Source organism: Pelobates fuscus, chromosome 2, assembly GCF_036172605.1.
Source record: "Pelobates fuscus isolate aPelFus1 chromosome 2, aPelFus1.pri, whole genome shotgun sequence".
NCBI lineage: Eukaryota > Metazoa > Chordata > Amphibia > Anura > Pelobatidae > Pelobates > Pelobates fuscus.
In genome coordinates, this window is record NC_086318.1 from 443,296,178 (window position 1) to 443,316,762 (window position 20,585).

A 20,585-nucleotide genomic window follows, 5' to 3' on the forward strand; every position below is an offset into this window, starting at 1 on the left:
CCTGCAGACACAGGGCACTCAGTGGGGTCCAGCAACATACCCGGATATTTAACCCCTTCAGGGCGGAGTCAATAGTGCACGTTGTGATCAAAACGTAAACGCAACGTAAACTGGAATTCGCGCTATGTGTGTGTTCAGGCGTAATTCACCCCCCTTATTATATATCATTTCATTCAGAGGAAACAGGGCTTTAATCTATCATTAACTATTCATATATGGAACATAATTTATTATGAATAAAATAAAAAAAACTGAGAAAATAAGATTTTTTTTTTATTTGTATTTCCGTCTGCCATTTTAACTGTGAATGTCATAACACTTAGGTTTTACTGCACAAAAATGCACATATTTGTAATCAGCGATGTCTCACGAGTACAACAGTACCCCCCATTAACAGGTTTTATGGTGTTTTGGAAAGTTACAGGGTCAAATATAGAACGTTCCATTTTCAAATTGAAATTTGCCAGATTGGTAATGTTACCTTTGAGACGGTGTGGTAGCCCAGGAATGAGAATTACCCCCATAATGGCATAGCATTTGAAAAAGTAGACACTGGCCACACAAACACTGGCCAAAGTTAGCGTTCATATTTGTTTTTGTGTGAAAAAAGCAAAAAACTAATATTTGGCCAGTGTTTGTGACTAAGTGGCTACTAAGAAAGACTGGACATACCCCATTTGCAATACCTTGGGTTGTCTTCTTTTGCACATGGTATGCCATCATGGGGGTTGTGGCGAAACCGAACTCGCCACGTGTCCTTGGAGGGGGCTGCTTGCCCGCCTCTTGCCTTTGGACTATGGACCAGACCTTATGTGAATGTGTTAACCCAGATAGTTATGCCATGGAGCCCATTCGTGTAGTTAAAGACTTCGGCTCCGTGGCGAGTGAACTGTGTGAGTAGGATCTGCGCGCTATTCGGTAGTTTTGTGCGCGCAGATCCCAGCTATCTGGGGATATGTGAAATGTCTGTGTGTTATGGATAAAATTTGACTTTATGTATTTTAAAGTGTTTTATGTTGTTTTGCAACCATGTGGTTAATGGAGTCTGCCTTTAGTCCTGGGTAATTGGATTACTTCTCCAATTAACTCCAGGGCAGAAGGGAGGAAACCAGGGTGCATTGTGGGGATGTTTTTCTGCCAGCCAGAAAGGAACAAAAGATACTTTTAGTAACTTTTGAACCCCTGGTCGGATTCATGCCATTTTTTAATATGTTGTTCCTGAATGGATTGATTGTGGATATGTATTTTTATGTGAATGTGATGTATGGTTTTAAAGTTATGAAAGTTGTGTAAAAGTATATTTTACACTGTATGCATAATGGCATTATGTGTCACACTAAGGGGAGGGGATGTGTGAGAGGTAACATCTATGTCATTGGTTCTTTTATGCCTCCCCCTGGGTGTGGCCTGTATGTGTGAGTTGGAAATAAAAGCCAGTCCAGAGTTCCTGTTTTACCCTCAAAGTGAAGTGTCGTCTCATTATTGGGGGAAGGATTTATTGTATGCTGTTCCAGTTGACTGCTAGGAGTGTACGCCTATTCGTATGGTTCCTATTCAACGGTCTACAGCATTCAGAGGCTTGAGAGGATTCATATGCTGAATCGGTTCGGTGATTGTGGTGTCTGCCAGAGTGCTTGGAGTCCTCAGGAAGCGCTAGGAGCATCCATTAACGGAGGTACCCAGTCGGGGTGCCAGGCAATCCGTTACGGGGGTAATTCTTATTCCTGGGCTACCATACGGTCTCAAAGGCAACGTAATCTGGCAAATTTCAATGTCAAATAAATGAAATGCAAGCCTTATATGTGACTCTAACTTTCCAAAACACCATAAAACCTGTACATGGGGGGTACTGTTATTCTCGGGAGACTTCACTAAACACAAATATTAGTGTTTTAAAACAGTAAAACATATTACAACAATAATATAGTCCATAAAAGTGCCGTTCGTTTGTCAAAAATGCAAAAAACGTCACTTTTACTTAAAATATCATTATTGTAATACAATTTACCAATTTGAAACACTAATTTTTGAGTTCAGCGAAGTCTCCCAAGTAAAACAGTACCCCCTATGTACAGGTTTTATGGTGTCTTGGAGAGTTACAGGGTCAAATATAGTGCATGCGAATTAAATTCTCTGCACTTTCTCCCTGTGTTGACAGGCATGTCAATCAAATTTTAATTAATCCAATGACATAATTATGTTGAAAAATTACTTAAATATACACGTAGAATTTTAATATATATGCATTTATAGGTATTTAAATTCTACGTGTATATTAATGTAATCTTTTATGTAAATATATGTATTTCATATATAGATAGATATAGAATTTCATTCTAAGTGTATTTTGTTACATATATATATATATATATATATATATATATATATATATATATATATTAATAACAAAAATACAGTTAGAATGAAATTACATATGAATATATCATTTATTTTATATTTTGTTTCAATATTTTATTAATTTATTTTATTATTTTATTTATTTATTATTGTAATTATACGTATATATCTAATATATATATATATATATATATATATATATATATATACACACACACACACACACATACATACACACACACACATTATATATGTAACGTCATTCTAAGTGTATTTTAATATTAATATATATACTAATATTAATATTAAAATACACTTTGTATGACGTTACATATATATTATGTGTATAATATATATATATATATATATATATATATATATATATATATATATATATATATATATATATATATACACATATATTATATTTGTGTAAGGGGCAAATAGCCGTATATGGAGTAAGGATATAGCATAAGCGTAGGATAGTATAAAAGGGAGCAAGTCGTTGTGGTGTGCCGAGACCGACGATACGGTAGGCCTGTAAATAAAGAGGGCAAAAATAAATAATCAAAGATTTAATACAGTCAACAAATATATACAAATTAACCAGATATTCCCTTAACTGCATTACAGTATTTAATTCCTGGAAGAATTTTGAAGGTAGGAATCTAGGACCGAAGGTGGACACCATTTGTTGTGGGTAGGATAGTATGTTATCTCTACTGTTGGTGCGTGTTGACTCGTTTCGGAATGTGTTAGAGCCAATAGGTAATGATATATGTGTTTACGTACGTGGGATCGTTGAAGACAATGATCTGTCTGAGTGGTGGTGATGGTAGTGAATTCTCTGGCCTGAGAAAGGCATAAAAGGCAATGTGCATGGCTGGTAATGGCCGACTTGGTAGTATAATTGAATGGTTGTAGATCTAATAGGTCCGATAAGGATGAAAAGTTGGATGGCTATTGGTAATCTCTGAGAGTATCGTGGGGGAATGGATTCCTGAAAACCTCTGAGTATATTCTTGTCTGGTATGATAGCATGAAGTTATGGTAGTTTTGGCCATAGGTTATCCTGTGTTGAATGCCTGTAAAATATATAATTAATGGTGTGTGAGATAGTTTAAGGTGGCAAAAAGAAGCAAAACCTAGCAGAAATGTTATGACACAGGTTGAGCTATGTTGTGTTCCAATGAGATTCTTTAAGCCAGGTAAAAAGCCGTGTTATGTGTTCTACAAGTATGGGATGAAAGTGCTAGATGGGATAGTGCATGCTATGCTGCATGAGTATGTCTAATCCATGACTTTGTCTCTGGAACGAAAGAGTGGCCGAGACTGTATGGGCGGCTGTAGGAAGCGTATGATGAACATGTCTGGAATATAAATAAGACAATTGTCAGCAGGGATGTATACCCCCGTCTGGTACATAAAAGTGAAATGTGATAAGTGGCCACCCAAGTGAGTTCCCCAGAAATATCATGACCTTATGGATGAGTAGTGGCGTTTGTTGATTATATGACATGTGCCTAGTTGTCTGAGTAACAACAGATTGATGACCCTGACCATGAATTACCCCATGCCACAGCAGCTGCTACAATGGGGTAGATCTCCCAAAGGGGTGGTGGAAAAATTTCCAAACCTGGATGCCATGGCCAACAGCTCCAAAGCAATTGTTCCCGGTAGATTGCTGCCAAACCCGTGGTAGACGCCGCATCTGACCATCTGGTTGGAGAAGTGTCAGACAATCCTGGAAGGAGCATGCTTTTACCCTGCCAAGTGGTTAAGAAATCCCCCCCCCCCCCCATGTGCAGGTCTGCTGTTGCTGGGGTGTCTAGGGACATCCTCTGATCGTCATGTTGGAAAAAAGGGGAAAGTACTCTGGATGTGAAAGCGTGGTCTTGTGGTATGATTGGCATAGCAAAATTAAGGAACCTGGTAGGGATTGTAGTTCCTTGCAGTTGTAAGTACTAAGCAGGAGGTAGTGATTGATGTAGTTGAGAATGTTCCCTATTTGTATTGTGGTAACTTGCGTGTATGGATGCCGACTCAAGTTATATGCCCAGTAATGTGATGATAGTGTCTGAGACTTCTGTTTCTTATGGGGTACTGGGACGCCCAAGTGGTCAACCAGACTAAGCTGCCGTGAGGCTTCTAGTGAAACATATATTATCTTTGATCAACAAGAAGTCTTCTAGATAGTGTATTACTGTAAGGCCTTTGGATATGTTATCATAACCAGCACAGAGTATCTGCGAATATCGATAGTAGGCTAATCTGTAGCTCGAAAGTTGAGCAGGGAAAGGATTGCCCAATTTATGCCATGTAAGTGCCAGTGTGTAGGGTAGATGGTAGCCGTTTACTGCGTTGATGATATTGGTCTTACTTAACCAAGCTTCAACCCATGCTTGAGTGATAGCTGTAAAGGTAGATCAATGGTGTTGTATAGTAAGAAAACTCCTCGGAGGGTATGAGGGAGTTGAGACTTGGGGTAGTGGATGTGTGTTGTGCCAATAAGTCTATGGTTAGTCTTTGTTTAAGGGAAGATTCCTTGTGACAATACCAATGTGTGTGTTTGGTGCCATGCTGTAAATGGTGGAGATTGGAAGACCCCTCTGCAAATCTCAGCTATGAGTGTGTTTACAGCCAATGGTTTTGTTGTGCTGACTGTAAGTGAGGGCATGCTATATTCCTTGAAGGTGTGTTTATGATACCTGTATGGGAGCCCTTTAAAGCTCCAGAGCTTTAGTAAATCTACTACAAGTCTGGAAGGGTGATGAGTCAGTAGTGTTGAAAATGCATTAGTGTGTACAGATGATGAGTACGTTATTTGTAAGTTGTATTGGGACACATGGTTTGTCATGTGCCCTGAACCATTTGAACATATATGCAACAGTCTATATGCAATGCAATCCTGGAATCCCTGGATGTGACCATCACCGATACATCATCATACATATATATGCCTTGCTTCCCCAATGTGCTGGGATCATACGTGCAGGGTTAACGTCTTGTGTGTCATAAGAATTGATTCTACCAGGTAACCGAGTTTCGGTTGGTGCTGGTTGTAGAGTAGCGTGAGGCCCAGCCTTGTGAGGGCTGTGGTGACCAACTCGAGATTGCCAGTCTATCATTAATTTTTTTTTTTTTGGCTCATGAGTTTATGAGTGAGGCTAGCATAGCCTGGGTGTCACCTGAGTTGATGTAGATGGGCCTTCCCCTGTCTCCGTGTTGTCCGTTGATGTATGGAGGAGTTTGAATAACTCTGCTTTCCTTGCTGTAGCAGGGTAGGGGATTTGTTACCTCCTTAGGTCGGTGGTAATGTGTGGGATCGTCCAGGATCTGATTGCTGCTTGACTAGCAACATCTCCTCTGCTTGAAGGTGTATCAATTCTAGCCGGGGTGCTAGGAAGAGGTGATTCACCATCTTTTGGAGAAATACTTAAATAACAATAAAGATTGCAATTATTATTTGTACCCAGGGTTCTTGTACTGGCTTGCTAGCTAAGCCGTAAGGCGAAACGATTAGGCTTGGTGTTTTTTGGTGACTGGTGAGGCCCTGCTAGTTGCCAAGTGGCTTGAGAGGCTCTATCTATGCTTGGCGCGAGGGGATTTTGTGTGGCCACTGAATGTTGTGGCAGGATGTTGGCCTCTCGGTCAGGGCCGGTGCAAGGATTTTTGCTGCCCTAGGCAAAAAAAATTTGCCGCCCCCCCCATATGTCCTGCCCACCATGTGACATCACAATGCCTCGCCCATATGCTCTGCCATATGGGCCAACGCCAGTCTTCACAAAGTGTCTTTTATCTGAAGACAGTGTGTTTACATTAAAAAGTCTACAGGCACAGGCTATAGACACCAGAACCACTACATTATGCTGTAGTGCTTCTGGTGACTATAGTATCCATTTAGTGTGAGATTAGTGCCACTAATAATATATTGGATTGCCTACTTACCACCAGATGAGGACAAGAGGCTGATGATGGGCTCAGTCTGGCTCCACAGGTCTGGTGTAGAAGAGGCTCTCTGGAGACTGTATTTAACAGTGCTCACAACAATTAACGAACAGGAAGCAGCTCCATTTTTTAGGGCCCCTTACACAGCTCAAGGTCTGGGCCCCCGGGGCTTGACCGTGAGTATGCCTACAATGCCCACCCATAAATACCTACATGGCCCACCCATGAGTTCTCTCACAGGAAGTGGAGTGTGTAGGGGATGTTTTATGTGTTATTGTAGAGGATGCAATGTGTGTGTGTTCTTATAGAATGTAGTGTATAGGGATACCAATTTGTGTAAGGGATGTAGTGTGTTTATAGGGGATGCAGTGTGTGTTTGCGTGTAAGGAATGCATTGTATGTTTATGTGTGTGAGTGTGTGTGTGTGTGTGTAAGGGGTGCAAGGTGTGTTTCTGTGTATGTAATTGAATGCAGTGTGTGTCCCTCCTGTCCCTCCGTGTTCTCCCCTTCTGTGCCTTAATGCTCTCCCTTGGCCCCCTGTAGCCCCCCCTTGGTGGTCTTCTCACTCCCCCCTCTCCCCCTTAGTGGTCCTCCATCCCTCCCCTTAGTGGTCCTCCCTCTCCCAAACCCTTGAGTGGTCCTCCCTCTCCCAAACCCCTTAGTAGACCTTCCCCTCCTCCCCCCACCCCCTTAGTGGTAATCTCCCCCCCCCCGAGTGGTCATTACCCTCTCCCCCCCCTTAGTGGTCCTCCCTCCTTACCCACCTTTGGTGGTCCTTCCCCCTCTTAGTGGTCCTCCCTCTCCCAAACCCTTTAGTGGGCCTTACCCCCCTCCCCTAAGGGTCCTCCCCCCCCCTTCCCTCATGGTCCTTACCCCCCCTCCCCTCCCCTAATGGACTTTACACCCCCCTCCCCTAAGGGTCCTTACCCCCCCTCCCCTAAGGGGCCTTAAAACCCCCCTCCCCTCTACTAATGGACTTTACACCCCCCCTCCCCTAAGGGTCCTCACCCCCCTCCCCTACGGGTCCTTAACCCCCCCCTCCCCCTCCCCTCATGGACTTTACAACACCCTCCCCTAAGGGTCCTTACCCCTCCTCCCCTAAGGGTCCTTACCCCCCTCCCCTAAGGGTCCTTAAAACCACCCTCCCCTCATGGACTTTACACCCCCCTTCCCCTCATGGACTTTACACCCCCTTCCCCTCCCCTCCCCTCATGGACTTTACACCCCCCCCCTCCCTTCCCCTCATGGACTTTACACCCCCCCCCTCCCTTCCCCTCCCCTCATGGACTTTACACCCCCCCCTCCCTTCCCCTCCCCTCCCCTCATGGACTTTACACCCCCCCCCCCCCCTCCTTTCCCCTCCCCTCATGGACTTTACACCCCCCCTCCCTTCCCCTCCCATCATGGACTTTACACCCCCCCTCCCATCATGGACTTTACACCCCCCCTTCCCCTCCCCTCATGGACTTTACACCCCCCCTTCCCCTCCCCTCATGGACTTTACACCCCCCCTTCCCCTCCCCTTCCCTTGTGGACTTTACACCCCCCCTTCCCCTCCCCTCATGGACTTTACACCCCCCCTTCCCCTCCCCTCCCCTCCCCTCATGGACTTTACACCCCCCCTCCCTTCCCCTCCCATCATGGACTTTACACCCCCCTCCCTTCCCCTCCCCTCATGGACTTTACACCCCCCCCCCTTCCCCTCCCCTTCCCTTGTGGACTTTACACCCCCCCTTCCCCTCCCCTCATGGACTTTACACCCTCCCCTCCCCTCCCCTCCCCTCCCCTCATGGACTTTACACCCCCCCTCCCTTCCCATCATGGACTTTACACCCCCCTCCCTTCCCCTCATGGACTTTACACCCCCCCCTTCCCCTCCCCTCATGGACTTTACACCCCCCCCTTCCCCTCCCCTCCCCTCATGGACTTTACACCCCCCCTTCCCTTGTGGACTTTACACCCCCCCTTCCCCTCCCCTCCCCTCCCCTCATGGACTTTACACCCCCCTTCTCCTAATAAACTGTGCACCCCCTCCCCTCATGGACTTTACACCCCCACCTCCCCCTCCCCTAATGGTTCACCCCCCTCCCCTAATGGTTCACCCCCCTCCCCTAATGGTTCACCCCCCCTCCCCTAATGGTTCACCCCCCCTCCCCTAATGGTTCACCCCCCCTCCCCTAATGGTTCACCCCCCCCTCCCCTAATGGTTCACCCCCCCCCCTCCCCTAATGGTTCACCCCCCCCCTCCCCTAATGGTTCACCCCCCCCTCCCCTAATGGTTCACCCCCCCCCTCCCCTAATGGTTCACCCCCCCCTCCCCTAATGGTTCACCCCCCCCTCCCCTAATGGTTCACCCCCCCCTCCCCTAATGGTTCACCCCCCCCTCCCCTAATGGTTCACCCCCCCCTCCCCTAATGGTTCACCCCCCCCTCCCCTAATGGTTCACCCCCCCCTCCCCTAATGGTTCACCCCCCCCTCCCCTAATGGTTCACCCCCCCCTCCCCTAATGGTTCACCCCCCCCTCCCCTAATGGTTCACCCCCCCCTCCCCTAATGGTTCACCCCCCCCTCCCCTAATGGTTCACCCCCCCTCCCCTAATGGTTCACCCCCCCTCCCCTAATGGTTCACCCCCCCTCCCCTAATGGTTCACCTCCCCCTCCCCTAATGGTTCACCTCCCCCTCCCCTAATGGTTCACCTCCCCCTCCCCTAATGGTTCAACCCCCCTCCCCTAATGGTTCACCCCCCCTCCCCTAATGGTTCACCCCCCACCCCCCTCCCCTAATGGTTCACCCCCTCCTCTTCCTCCTCCTTCCTACCTATGTAGCGTGGCCGGGCGGCGCGGAACGCGGGACAGGAACCTCTGTTACCTGTACCCGGCCGCCGGCGGACTGAAGGGAAGTGCTCACTGAGTGAGCACTTCCTGTCAGTCCGCCGGGTACAGGAAACAAAGGTTCCTTTCCCGCGTTCCGCGCCGCCCGGCCACGCTACATTGAGCGACCGGCAGGAGGGCGCGCTCTGTGTCTCCCTCCTGCCGGTCACAAACCCGGCCGCCCTCCACACAGCAGTGCTGCGCCGCCTGAGGCTTGCTAAAGCGCTCAGGCGGCGCATCATGAGGAGCCGCAGCGGGAACTCCGGGTGCAGGGATGGGATCCGGCGCCCCCTGCTAAGGGGCGCCCTAGGCGGCTGCCTAGGTCGCCTTACAGGTGGCGCCGGCCCTGCTCTCGGTGACAGTAACCAGAAAATAGGAAGGGGAGTGACAGGTGAGGCCCCATCTATGATACAATGCGAGGCGGCTAGCTTACGAGTGGCCCGAGGGGTGTATGCCTCCGAGTGTGAGGTGGGGTTTTGGCCTCGCGGAACCACTAACCGAAGCATAATGCAGAGAAAAAAGGGGGTAATACCTATTGGGCCCTAGAACCCTAATTGCCAGTACACTTTTACTATTCCAGGGAAGGTAAGAGATGGCTAACTAGGTGAGCAGGTGTATGTACCTGGTAGTATGGTATTGAACCTGACAATACGTATAGGTTTTTTAGTAGTAACTGTAACCTGAATGGATAAAACCATATGGTATAAGGAAATATGGCATAGACCAAGCTTATCTTAATATGTACAGTATATGTGAAAAATAAAGTGCCGTGTAAATATTAAACATCGTAGCCATACTGGTTAAATATGTATCAATCTTAACCCCTTAATCTTAATCTTAATTAAGGGCCGTATGTACAAGTGAAAATGTGGTCTGTCCCCACCTTGTAAGTTTTATGTCCACTTGCTAGGGGAAAGTCTGTTGTGTGAGCAGCGTGCTGTGAAAAATGTATGTGAACTATATTGCCAGTTACGTATATACAGATGCGTCTGCTACTGTGTAATAATATATGTATTTATACCAGATGTTGATATACTACTTGCTATGTGAATTGTTGTATGTCTTATTGAATGGTAGGGGTCAGTGAACATGGTGTTGCAAAATGCAACTGCACTGGAGATCTGCCTATTGCCCTATAGGTGGCAGTATAGTTGGATACTGATTGGGATGTGAAATGTTGTTTGTCTGTTGACCTATAGGTGTCAGTGTTTTGGTGTTTGTAAAACCCCATGAAAATTGTCAATGTACTTGACAGACCTGTAGGTGGCAGTGTTGATAGAACCACTGTTAGTCTTGATGTGAAATGTAAATTATTGTGAATTAAACCCGAAGTTGAGCCCGTGCTGGAGTTTAATTTATGGTTATGTTTAAAACAATCTTATGTGTAATTTATATTGGCTGGTAAATTGTATATGACATGTGTAGACAGTTTTGCTGTTGACCAGTAGGGGTCAGAAATGCTGATTGTATGTTAAAATACCCTTTAACCCCTTAAGGACCAAACTTCTGGAATAAAAGGGGATCATTACATGTCACACATGTCATATGTCCTTAAGGGGTTAATCCTACCGTTTGACAGATAGGAGTCAGTATAAAAGCAAAAATGTAGTTAGTTTGTTTGCTTATGAAGTGAAATAAAGTCTGTGAAGCCTGTAGTATACCGATTGACCGGTAAGGGTCGGCATGTAGGCATAAATGCCGTGGTTAGTTGGTTTGTACATGAAATGCAATAATGTCTGAGAAGCCTGTAGTACACTGAATGACCGGTAGGGGTCAGTGTGTAGGCACAAATGCAGTGGTTCGTTGGTTTGTACATGAAATGCAATAATGTCTGAAAAGCCTGTAGTACACCGAATGACTGATAGGGGTCAGTGTGTAGGTGAAAATGCAGTGGTTTGTTGATGAAATGCAATAATGTCTGAGAAGCCTGTAGTACACCAAATGACCAGTAGGGGTCAGTGTGTAGGCGCAAATGCAGTGGTTTGTTAATTTGTACATGAAATGCGATAATGTCTAAGAAGCCTGTAGTATACCAAAAACCGGTAGGGGTCAGTGTGTAGGTGAAAATGCAGTGGTTTATTGGTTTGTACATGAAAATGCAAAAAAACTTATAAGATGCCTGTAGTACACCAAATGACCGATAGGGGTCAGTGTGTAGGTGAAAAATGCGGTGGCTGGTTGGTTTTTACATGAAATGCAATAATGTCTGAGAAGCCTGTAGTACACTGAATGACCGGTAGGGGTCAGTGTGTAGGCGAAAATGCAGTGGTTCGTTGGTTTGTACATGAAATGCGATAATGTCTATGAAGCCTGTAGTACACCCAAAGACCAGTAGGGGGTTTAAACGAATGATATGCATGAACTTGCCATGGTTTTAGAACAGACTTAGACAAAATGCAGCCGTAAAGTGAGGACCTGACCCGTGCATGGTGCCGTGGGACTGATGCCTGGCGTAACGGGTAGGTCGACTTACAGTTTGTGAGTCACTTGGACACCATCCACGGTGATGGATTGAAGAAAGAAGGTGGTAGGCCGGAAAAGCCTGTGGCTGGATTCCTGACACAGCTTGGCTTAGAAAACCTCATGGAGTAATCAGGTAAAATGGCGTCTGGATAACCCGGAAGTGGAAATCATTCTGATGCTGACCTCAAGTGATATGAGTCAGGTAAGGGGTGTCCCTTATATAGGGGAGTGAATTAATACAACCCCTCCCACAAATACAGGCCAAACGGCCTTAATACATATAAAAATACTTTTAATTTAATTCTAAACATGTTTAATTTTTATTATTTTTTTTACACTACCTACCAGCAGGGGGACTGTCTGATATTTTAGACAGCCCCCCTGCTGGCAGATCCACAGCCAGCTCTAGGGGCCATGTGATCGCTCTTTGAGAGCGATCACATGGCCCCCGGGGGCCTCATTTGCCGGGGGAGGGCTGCCTGGGCTGTGAGGCAGCCCTCCAGAAGAGGATCGCGGCGGACCCTCTAGAGCCGGGACGGCATAGAACGCCGTAACAGCGTTAAGTGGTTAAAAGAGCAGACTGCTATCAGTGCGCTATTTGAATTTGCCATGATGCACAGTTGTTGATTTTGTAGTTTAGGTGATATAGGTACAGTTCCAAAGATCATTGAAGCGCCCCTTCTTGTGCGCCCTGACAATCCCGCATGAAGCACCCCTTCCTGTGCACCCTGACAATCCCGCATGAAGCACCCCTTCCTGTGCTCCCTGACAATCCCGCATAAAGCACCCTTTCCTGTGCACCCTGACAATCCCGCATGAAGCACCCCTTCCTGTGCACCCTGACAATCCCGCATAAAGCGCTCCTTCTTGTGCATTCTGACAATCCCGCATGGAGCGTCCCTTCCTGTGCACTCTGACAATCCCGCATGAAGCACCCCTTCCTGTGCACCCTGACAATCCCGCATGAAGCACCCCTTCTTGTGCACCCTGACAATCCCCCATGGAGCGCCCCTTCCTGTGCACCCTGACAATCCCGCATGAAGCGCCCCTTCCTGTGCACCCTGATACTCCCGCATGAAGCTTCCTGTGCACCCTGACAATCCCGCATGAAGCACCCCTTCCGACGCACCCTGACAATCCCGCATGAAGCACCCCTTCTTGTGCACCCTGACAATCCCCCATGGAGCGCCCCTTCCTGTGCACCCTGACAATCCCGCATGAAGCGCCCCTTCCTGTGCACCCTGATACTCCCGCATGAAGCTTCCTGTGCACCCTGACAATCCCGCATGAAGCACCCCTTCCGACGCACCCTGACAATCCCGCATGAAGCGCCCCTTCCTGCGCACCCTGACAATCCCGCATGGAGCGCCCCTTCCTGTGCACCCTGAAAATCTTGCATGAAGCGCCCCTTCTTGTGCACCCTGACAATCCCCCATGGAGCGCCCCTTCCTGTGCACCCTGACAATCCCGCATGAAGCACCCCTTCCTGTGCACCCTGACAATCCCGCATGATGCGCCCCTTCCTGTGCACCTTGACAATCCCGCATGAAGTGCCCCTTCCTGTGCACCCTGACAATCCCGCATGGAGCGCACCTTACTGTGCACCCTGACAATCCCGCATGAAGCGCCCCTTCCTGTGCACCCTGACAATCCCGCATGAAGTGCCCCTTCCTGTGCTCCCTGACAATCCCGCATGAAGCGCCCCTTCTTGTGCACCCTGACAATCCCGCATGGAGCGCCTCTTCTTGTGCACCCTGACAATCCCGCATGGCGTGCCCCTTCCTGTGCACCCTGACAATCCCGCATGAAGCGCCCCTTCCTGTGCACCCTGACAATCCCGCATGAAGCGCCCCTTCCTGTGCACCCTGACAATCCCGCATGAAGTGCCCCTTCCTTTGCACACTGACAGTCCCGCATAAGGTGCCCTTTCCTGTGCACCCTGACAATCCCGCATGGAGCGCCCCTTCCTGTGCACCCTGACAATCCTGCATGAAGCTCCCCTTCCTGTGCACCCTGACAATCCCGCATGAAGCACCCCTTCCTGTGCACCCTGACAATCCCGCATGAAGCACCCCTTCCTGTGCACCATGACAATCCCGCATGAAGCGCCCCTTCTTGTGCACCCTGGCAATCCCGCATGAAGCGCCCCTTCCTGCACACCATGACAATCCCGCATGAAGCGTCCCTTCCTGCGCACCCTGACACTCCCGCATGAAGCGCCCCTTCGTATGCACCCTGACAATCCCGCATGAAGCGCCCCTTCCTGCGCACCCTGACAATCCCGCATGAAGCGCCCCTTCCTGTGCACCCTGACAATCCTGCATGAAGCGCCCCTTCCTGTGCACCCTGACAATCCCGCATGAAGTGCCCCTTCCTTTGCACACTGACAGTCCCGCATAAGGTGCCCTTTCCTGTGCACCCTGACAATCCCGCATGGAGCGCCCCTTCCTGTGCACCCTGACAATCCTGCATGAAGCTCCCCTTCCTGTGCACCCTGACAATCCCGCATGAAGCACCCCTTCCTGTCCACCCTGACAATCCCGCATGAAGCACCCCTTCCTGTGCACCATGACAATCCCGCATGAAGCGCCCCTTCCTGCACACCATGACAATCCCGCATGAAGCGCCCCTTCCTGCGCACCCTGACACTCCCGCATGGAGCGCCCCTTCCTATGCACCCTGACAATCCCACATGAAGCGCCCCTTCCTGCGCACCCTGACAATCCCGCATGGAGCGCCCCTTCCTGTGCACCCTGAAAATCTTGCATGAAGCGCCCCTTCTTGTGCACCCTGACAATCCCCCATGGAGCGCCCCTTCCTGTGCACCCTGACAATCCCGCATGAAGCGCCCCTTCCTATGCACCCTGACAATCCCGCATGATGCGCCCCTTCCTGTGCACCTTGACAATCCCGCATGAAGTGCCCCTTCCTGTGCACCCTGACAATCCCGCATGGAGCGCACCTTACTGTGCACCCTGACAATCCCGCATGAAGCGCCCCTTCCTGTGCACCCTGACAATCCCGCATGAAGTGCCCCTTCCTGTGCTCCCTGACAATCCCCGCATGAAGCGCCCCTTCTTGTGCACCCTGACAATCCCGCATGGAGCGCCTCTTCTTGTGCACCCTGACAATCCCGCATGGAGTGCCCCTTCCTGTGCACCCTGACAATCCCGCATGAAGCGCCCCTTCCTGTGCACCCTGACAATCCCGCATGAAGCGCCCCTTCCTGTGCACCCTGACAATCCCGCATGAAGTGCCCCTTCCTTTGCACACTGACAGTCCCGCATAAGGTGCCCTTTCCTGTGCACCCTGACAATCCCGCATGAAGTGCCCCTTCCTTTGCACACTGACAGTCCCGCATAAGGTGCCCTTTCCTGTGCACCCTGACAATCCCGCATGGAGCGCCCCTTCCTGTGCACCCTGACAATCCTGCATGAAGCACCCCTTCCTGTGCACCCTGACAATCCCGCATGAAGCACCCCTTCCTGTGCACCCTGACAATCCCGCATGAAGCACCCCTTCCTGTGCACCATGACAATCCCGCATGAAGCGCCCCTTCTTGTGCACCCTGACAATCCCGCATGAAGCGCCCCTTCCTGCACACCATGACAATCCCGCATGAAGCGTCCCTTCCTGCGCACCCTGACACTCCCGCATGAAGCGCCCCTTCCTATGCACCCTGACAATCCCACATGAAGCGCCCCTTCCTGCGCACCCTGACAATCCCGCATGAAGCGCCCCTTCCTGTGCACCCTGACAATCCTGCATGAAGCGCCCCTTCCTGTGCACCCTGACAATCCCGCATGAAGTGCCCCTTCCTTTGCACACTGACAGTCCCGCATAAGGTGCCCTTTCCTGTGCACCCTGACAATCCCGCATGGAGCGCCCCTTCCTGTGCACCCTGACAATCCTGCATGAAGCACCCCTTCCTGTGCACCCTGACATTCCCGCATGAAGCACCCCTTCCTGTGCACCATGACAATCCCGCATGAAGCGCCCCTTCCTGCACACCATGACAATCCCGCATGAAGCGCCCCTTCCTGCGCACCCTGACACTCCCGCATGGAGCGCCCCTTCCTATGCACCCTGACAATCCCACATGAAGCGCCCCTTCCTGCGCACCCTGACAATCCCGCATGGAGCGCCCTTTCCTGTGCACCCTGACAATCTTGCATGAAGCGCCCCTTCTTGTGCACCCTGACAATCCCCCATGGAGCGCCCCTTCCTGTGCACCCTGACAATCCCGCATGAAGCGCCCCTTCCTGTTCACCCTGACAATCCTGCATGAAGCGCCCCTTCCTGTGCACCCTGACAATCCCGCATGATGCGCCACTTCCTGTGCACCTTGACAAACCCGCATGAAGCGCCCCTTCCTGCGCACCCTGACAATCCCGCATGGAGCGCCCCTTCCTGTGCACCCTGACAATCTTGCATGAAGCACCCCTTCTTGTGCACCCTGACAATCCCCCATGGAGCGCCCCTTCCTGTGCACCCTGACAATCCCGCATGAAGCGCAACTTCCTGTTCACCCTGACAATCCCGCATGAAGCGCCCCTTCATGTGCACCCTGACAATCCCGCATGATGCGCCACTTCCTGTGCACCTTGACAAACCCGCATGAAGCGCCCCTTTCCTGTGCACCCTGACAATCCCGCATGGAGCGCCCTTTCCTGTGCACCCTGACAATCCTGCATGAAGCGCCCCTTCCTGTGCACCCTGACAATCCCGCATGGAGCGCCCCTTCCTGTGCACCCTGACAATCCCGCATGAAGCGCCCCTTCCTGTGCACCCTGACAATCCTGCATGAAGCACCCCTTCCTGTGCACCCTGACAATCCCGCATGAAGCACCCCTTCCTGTGCACCATGACAATCCCGCATGAAGCGCCCCTTCCTGCACACCATGACAATCCCGCATGAAGCGCCCCTTCCTGCGCACCCTGACACTCCCGCATGGAGCGCCCCTTCCTATGCACCCTGACAATCCCACATGAAGCGCCCCTTCCTGCGCACCCTGACAATCCCGCATGGAGCGCCCCTTCCTGTGCACCCTGACAATCTTGCATGAAGCGCCCCTTCTTGTGCACCCTGACAATCCCCCATGGAGCGCCCCTTCCTGTGCACCCTGACAATCCCGCATGAAGCGCCCCTTCCTGTTCACCCTGACAATCCTGCATGAAGCGCCCCTTCCTGTGCACCCTGACAATCCCGCATGATGCGCCACTTCCTGTGCACCTTGACAAACCCGCATGAAGCGCCCCCTTCCTGTGCACCCTGACAATCCCGCATGGAGCGCCCTTTCCTGTGCACCCTGACAATCCCGCATGAAGCGCCCCTTCCTGTGCACCCTGACAATCCCGCATGGAGCGCCCCTTCCTGTGCACCCTGACAATCCCGCATGAAGCGCCCCTTCCTGTGCACCCTGACAATCTCGCATGAAGCTCCCCTTCCTGTGCACCCTGACAATCCCGCATGAAGCGCCCCTTCCTGTGCACCCTGACAATCCTGCATGAAGCGCCCCTTCCTGTGCACCCTGACAATCCCGCATGAAGCGCCCCTTTCTGTGCACCCTGACAATCCCGCATGAAGCGCCCCTTCCTGCGCACCCTGACACTCCCGCATGGAGCGCCCCTTCCTATGCACCCTGACAATCCCACATGAAGCGCCCCTTCCTGCGCACCCTGACAATCCCACCTGGAGTGCCCCTTCCTGTGCACCCTGACAATCTTGCATGAAGCGCCCCTTCTTGTGCACCCTGACAATCCCCCATGGAGCGCCCCTTCCTGTTCACCCTGACAATCCCGCATGAAGCGCCCCTTCCTGTTCACCCTGACAATCCCGCATGAAGCGCCCCTTCCTGTGCACCCTGACAATCCCGCATGATGCGCCACTTCCTGTGCACCTTGACAAACCCGCATGAAGCGCCCCCTTCCTGTGCACCCTGACAATCCCGCATGGAGCGCCCCTTCCTGTGCACCCTGACAATCCTGCATGAAGCACCCCTTCCTGTACACCCTGACAATCCCGCATGAAGCACCCCTTCCTGTGCACCCTGACAATCCTGCATGAAGCACCCTTTCCTGTGCACCATGACAATCCTGCATGAAGCGCCCCTTCTTGTGCACCCTGACAATCCCGCATGAAGCGCCCCTTCCTGCACACCATGACAATCCCGCATGAAGCGCCCCTTCCTGCGCACCCTGACACTCCCGCATGAAGCGCCCCTTCATGTGCACCCTGACAATCCCGCATGATGCGCCACTTCCTGTGCACCTTGACAAACCCGCATGAAGCGCCCCTTCCTGTGCACCCTGACAATCCCGCATGAAGTGCCCCTTCCTTTGCACACTGACAATCCCGCATAAGGTGCCCTTTCCTTTGCACCCTGACAATCCCGCATGGAGCGCCCCTTCCTGTGCACCCTGACAATCCTGCATGAAGCACCCCTTCCTGTGCACCCTGACAATCCCGCATGAAGCACCCCTTCCTGTGCACCCTGACAATCCCGCATGAAGTGCCGCTTCCTGTGCACCCTGACAATCCTGCATGAAGCGCCCCTTCCTGTGCACCCTGACAATCCCGCATGAAGCGCCCCTTCCTGTGCACCCTGACAATCCCGCATGAAGCGCCCTTTCCTGTGCACCCTGACAATCCCGCATGAAGCACCCCTTCCTGTGTACCCTGACAATCCCGCATGAAGTGCCCCTTCTTGTGCACCCTGACAATCCTGCATGAAGCGCTCCTTCTTGTGCACCCTGACAATCCTGCATGGAGCACGCCTTCCTGCGCACCCTGACAATCCGGCATGAAGCGCCCCTTCCTGTGCACCCTGACAATCCGGCATGAAGCGCCCCTTCTTGTGCACCCTGACAATCCTGCATGAAGCGCTCCTTCTTGTGCACCCTGACAATCCTGCATGGAGCACGCCTTCCTGTGCTCCCTGAATCTCCTGCATAATGTGCCCCTTTCTGTGCACCCTGAAACTTCTTCATGGAGTGCCCCTGTTATGGGCATATGCAAATATTACAAGTTTTAGAATGAAATGTTGTATTTCTTAAACTGTGTACTTTGTCTTTAAGAGATATTGCAAACTGACAAGGTGTTAGAAATGGAACATATTGTTTTTCATAACTGTTTCTTTAAGCAATAACCTCTCACTTACCTTCAGTGCATAATATGTTTGCGCCATTTTGTCCCAGACGAATTACAATAACAATAATGCATAAACAAGCTTCAAGACTATACTATGACTCTTTCAGTACGTAATATACTGTGGTAACCTTAGTAGATAAAGATGTTCAGACCTTAATGCCATCTTGAACTAAGTCAGGAAAATTTCCATGACGTATGCACCCTTTAGTTATGGACTTGTATTTTTGCTAAGTTAAGGGAGGTCCTAAAATGAATAAAGTAAAAGAAGTGTTACTTTTTCATATATGAACTATGGTGACCCTAAAATGAAGACACCTAAGGTATAATAAATAGGTGTACTTTTAAATGTTAAGACACAGAGGAGAGACTTGGAGACAGACACTGCTCCATCTTAAAATGACAGAGAGGCTGACATGATGACATGTTCAGGAGGGTATGTTAACCTATTAATGATATTTGCAAGCATTTAATTTAATCTTATAAACTCTGCTATAATGGATTTTATATGTCTACATTTATATTTTTATATAATAAATAACTAAAAAACTAAACTTTATTGCTTCCAAGACAATCCTTATTTTATATTGTATTCTCAATTATTTATATATGTTAAATAGAGGATCTCTTACTAACTATATAAAATTTGGCTAAGATATCTGTATGGTTAGCCCTGCTAAGGTCTATGCTTTAAGACGTTATAGTGGTAAATAAGGGAACCAGCCGCGGTTACACCCCTTCTTGTGCACCCTGAAACTCCTTCACGGAGCGCCCCTTCCTGTGCACCTTGAAACTCCTTCACGGAGCGCCCCTTCCTGTGCACCCTGAAACTCCTTCATGGAGCGGCCCTTCCTGTGCACCCTGAAACTCCTTCATGGAGCGCCCCTTCCTGTGCACCCTGAAACTCCTTCATGGAGCACCCCTTCCTGTGCACCCTGAAACTCCTTCACGGAGCGCCCCTTCCTGTGCACCTTGAAACTCCTTCACGGAGCGCCCCTTCCTGTGCACCCTGAAACTCCTTCATGGAGCGCCCCTTCCTGTGCACCCTGAAACTCCTTCATGGAGCGCCCCTTCCTGTGCACCCGGAAACTCCTTCATGGAGCACCCCTTCCTGTGCACCCTGAAACTCCTTCACTGAGCACCCCTTCCTGTGCACCTTGAAACTCCTTCACGGAGCGCCCCTTCCTGTGCACCCTGAATCTCCTTCATGGAGCGCCCCTTCCTGTGCACCCTGAAACTCCTTCATGGAGGGCCCCTTCCTGTGCACCCTGAAACTCCTTCATGGAGCACCCCTTCCTGTGCACCCTGAAACTCCTTCACTGAGCGCCCCTTCCTGTGCACCTTGAAACTCCTTCACGGAGCGCCCCTTCCTGTGCACCCTGAATCTCCTTCATGGAGCGCCCCTTCCTGTGCACCCTGAAACTCCTTCATGGAGGGCCCCTTCCTGTGCACCCTGAAACTCCTTCATGGAGCACCCCTTCCTGTGCACCCTGAAACTCCTTCATGGAGCGCCCCTTCCTGTGCACCCTGAATCTCCTTCATGGAGCAGGGTTTAACTCATTATCTGAGAACACACAGCTGGCCATGCACAGCGCAGCTTAGTACAGTGGAGCTAAAGGAAGCGCCATGCATGAGCCATTATGACAGTTTGGCTAGTTAGCCTGGAAGGGGTGGCAGGGCACTCTTGGCACCATAACCACTATAGTTTTCAGCCAATCACAGCTCCCATTGCTGATATAAATCGGTATGTAATCTCCACCTTAGCCACAACTCCAGTGGGGGCGTGGCTATGGGAAGCC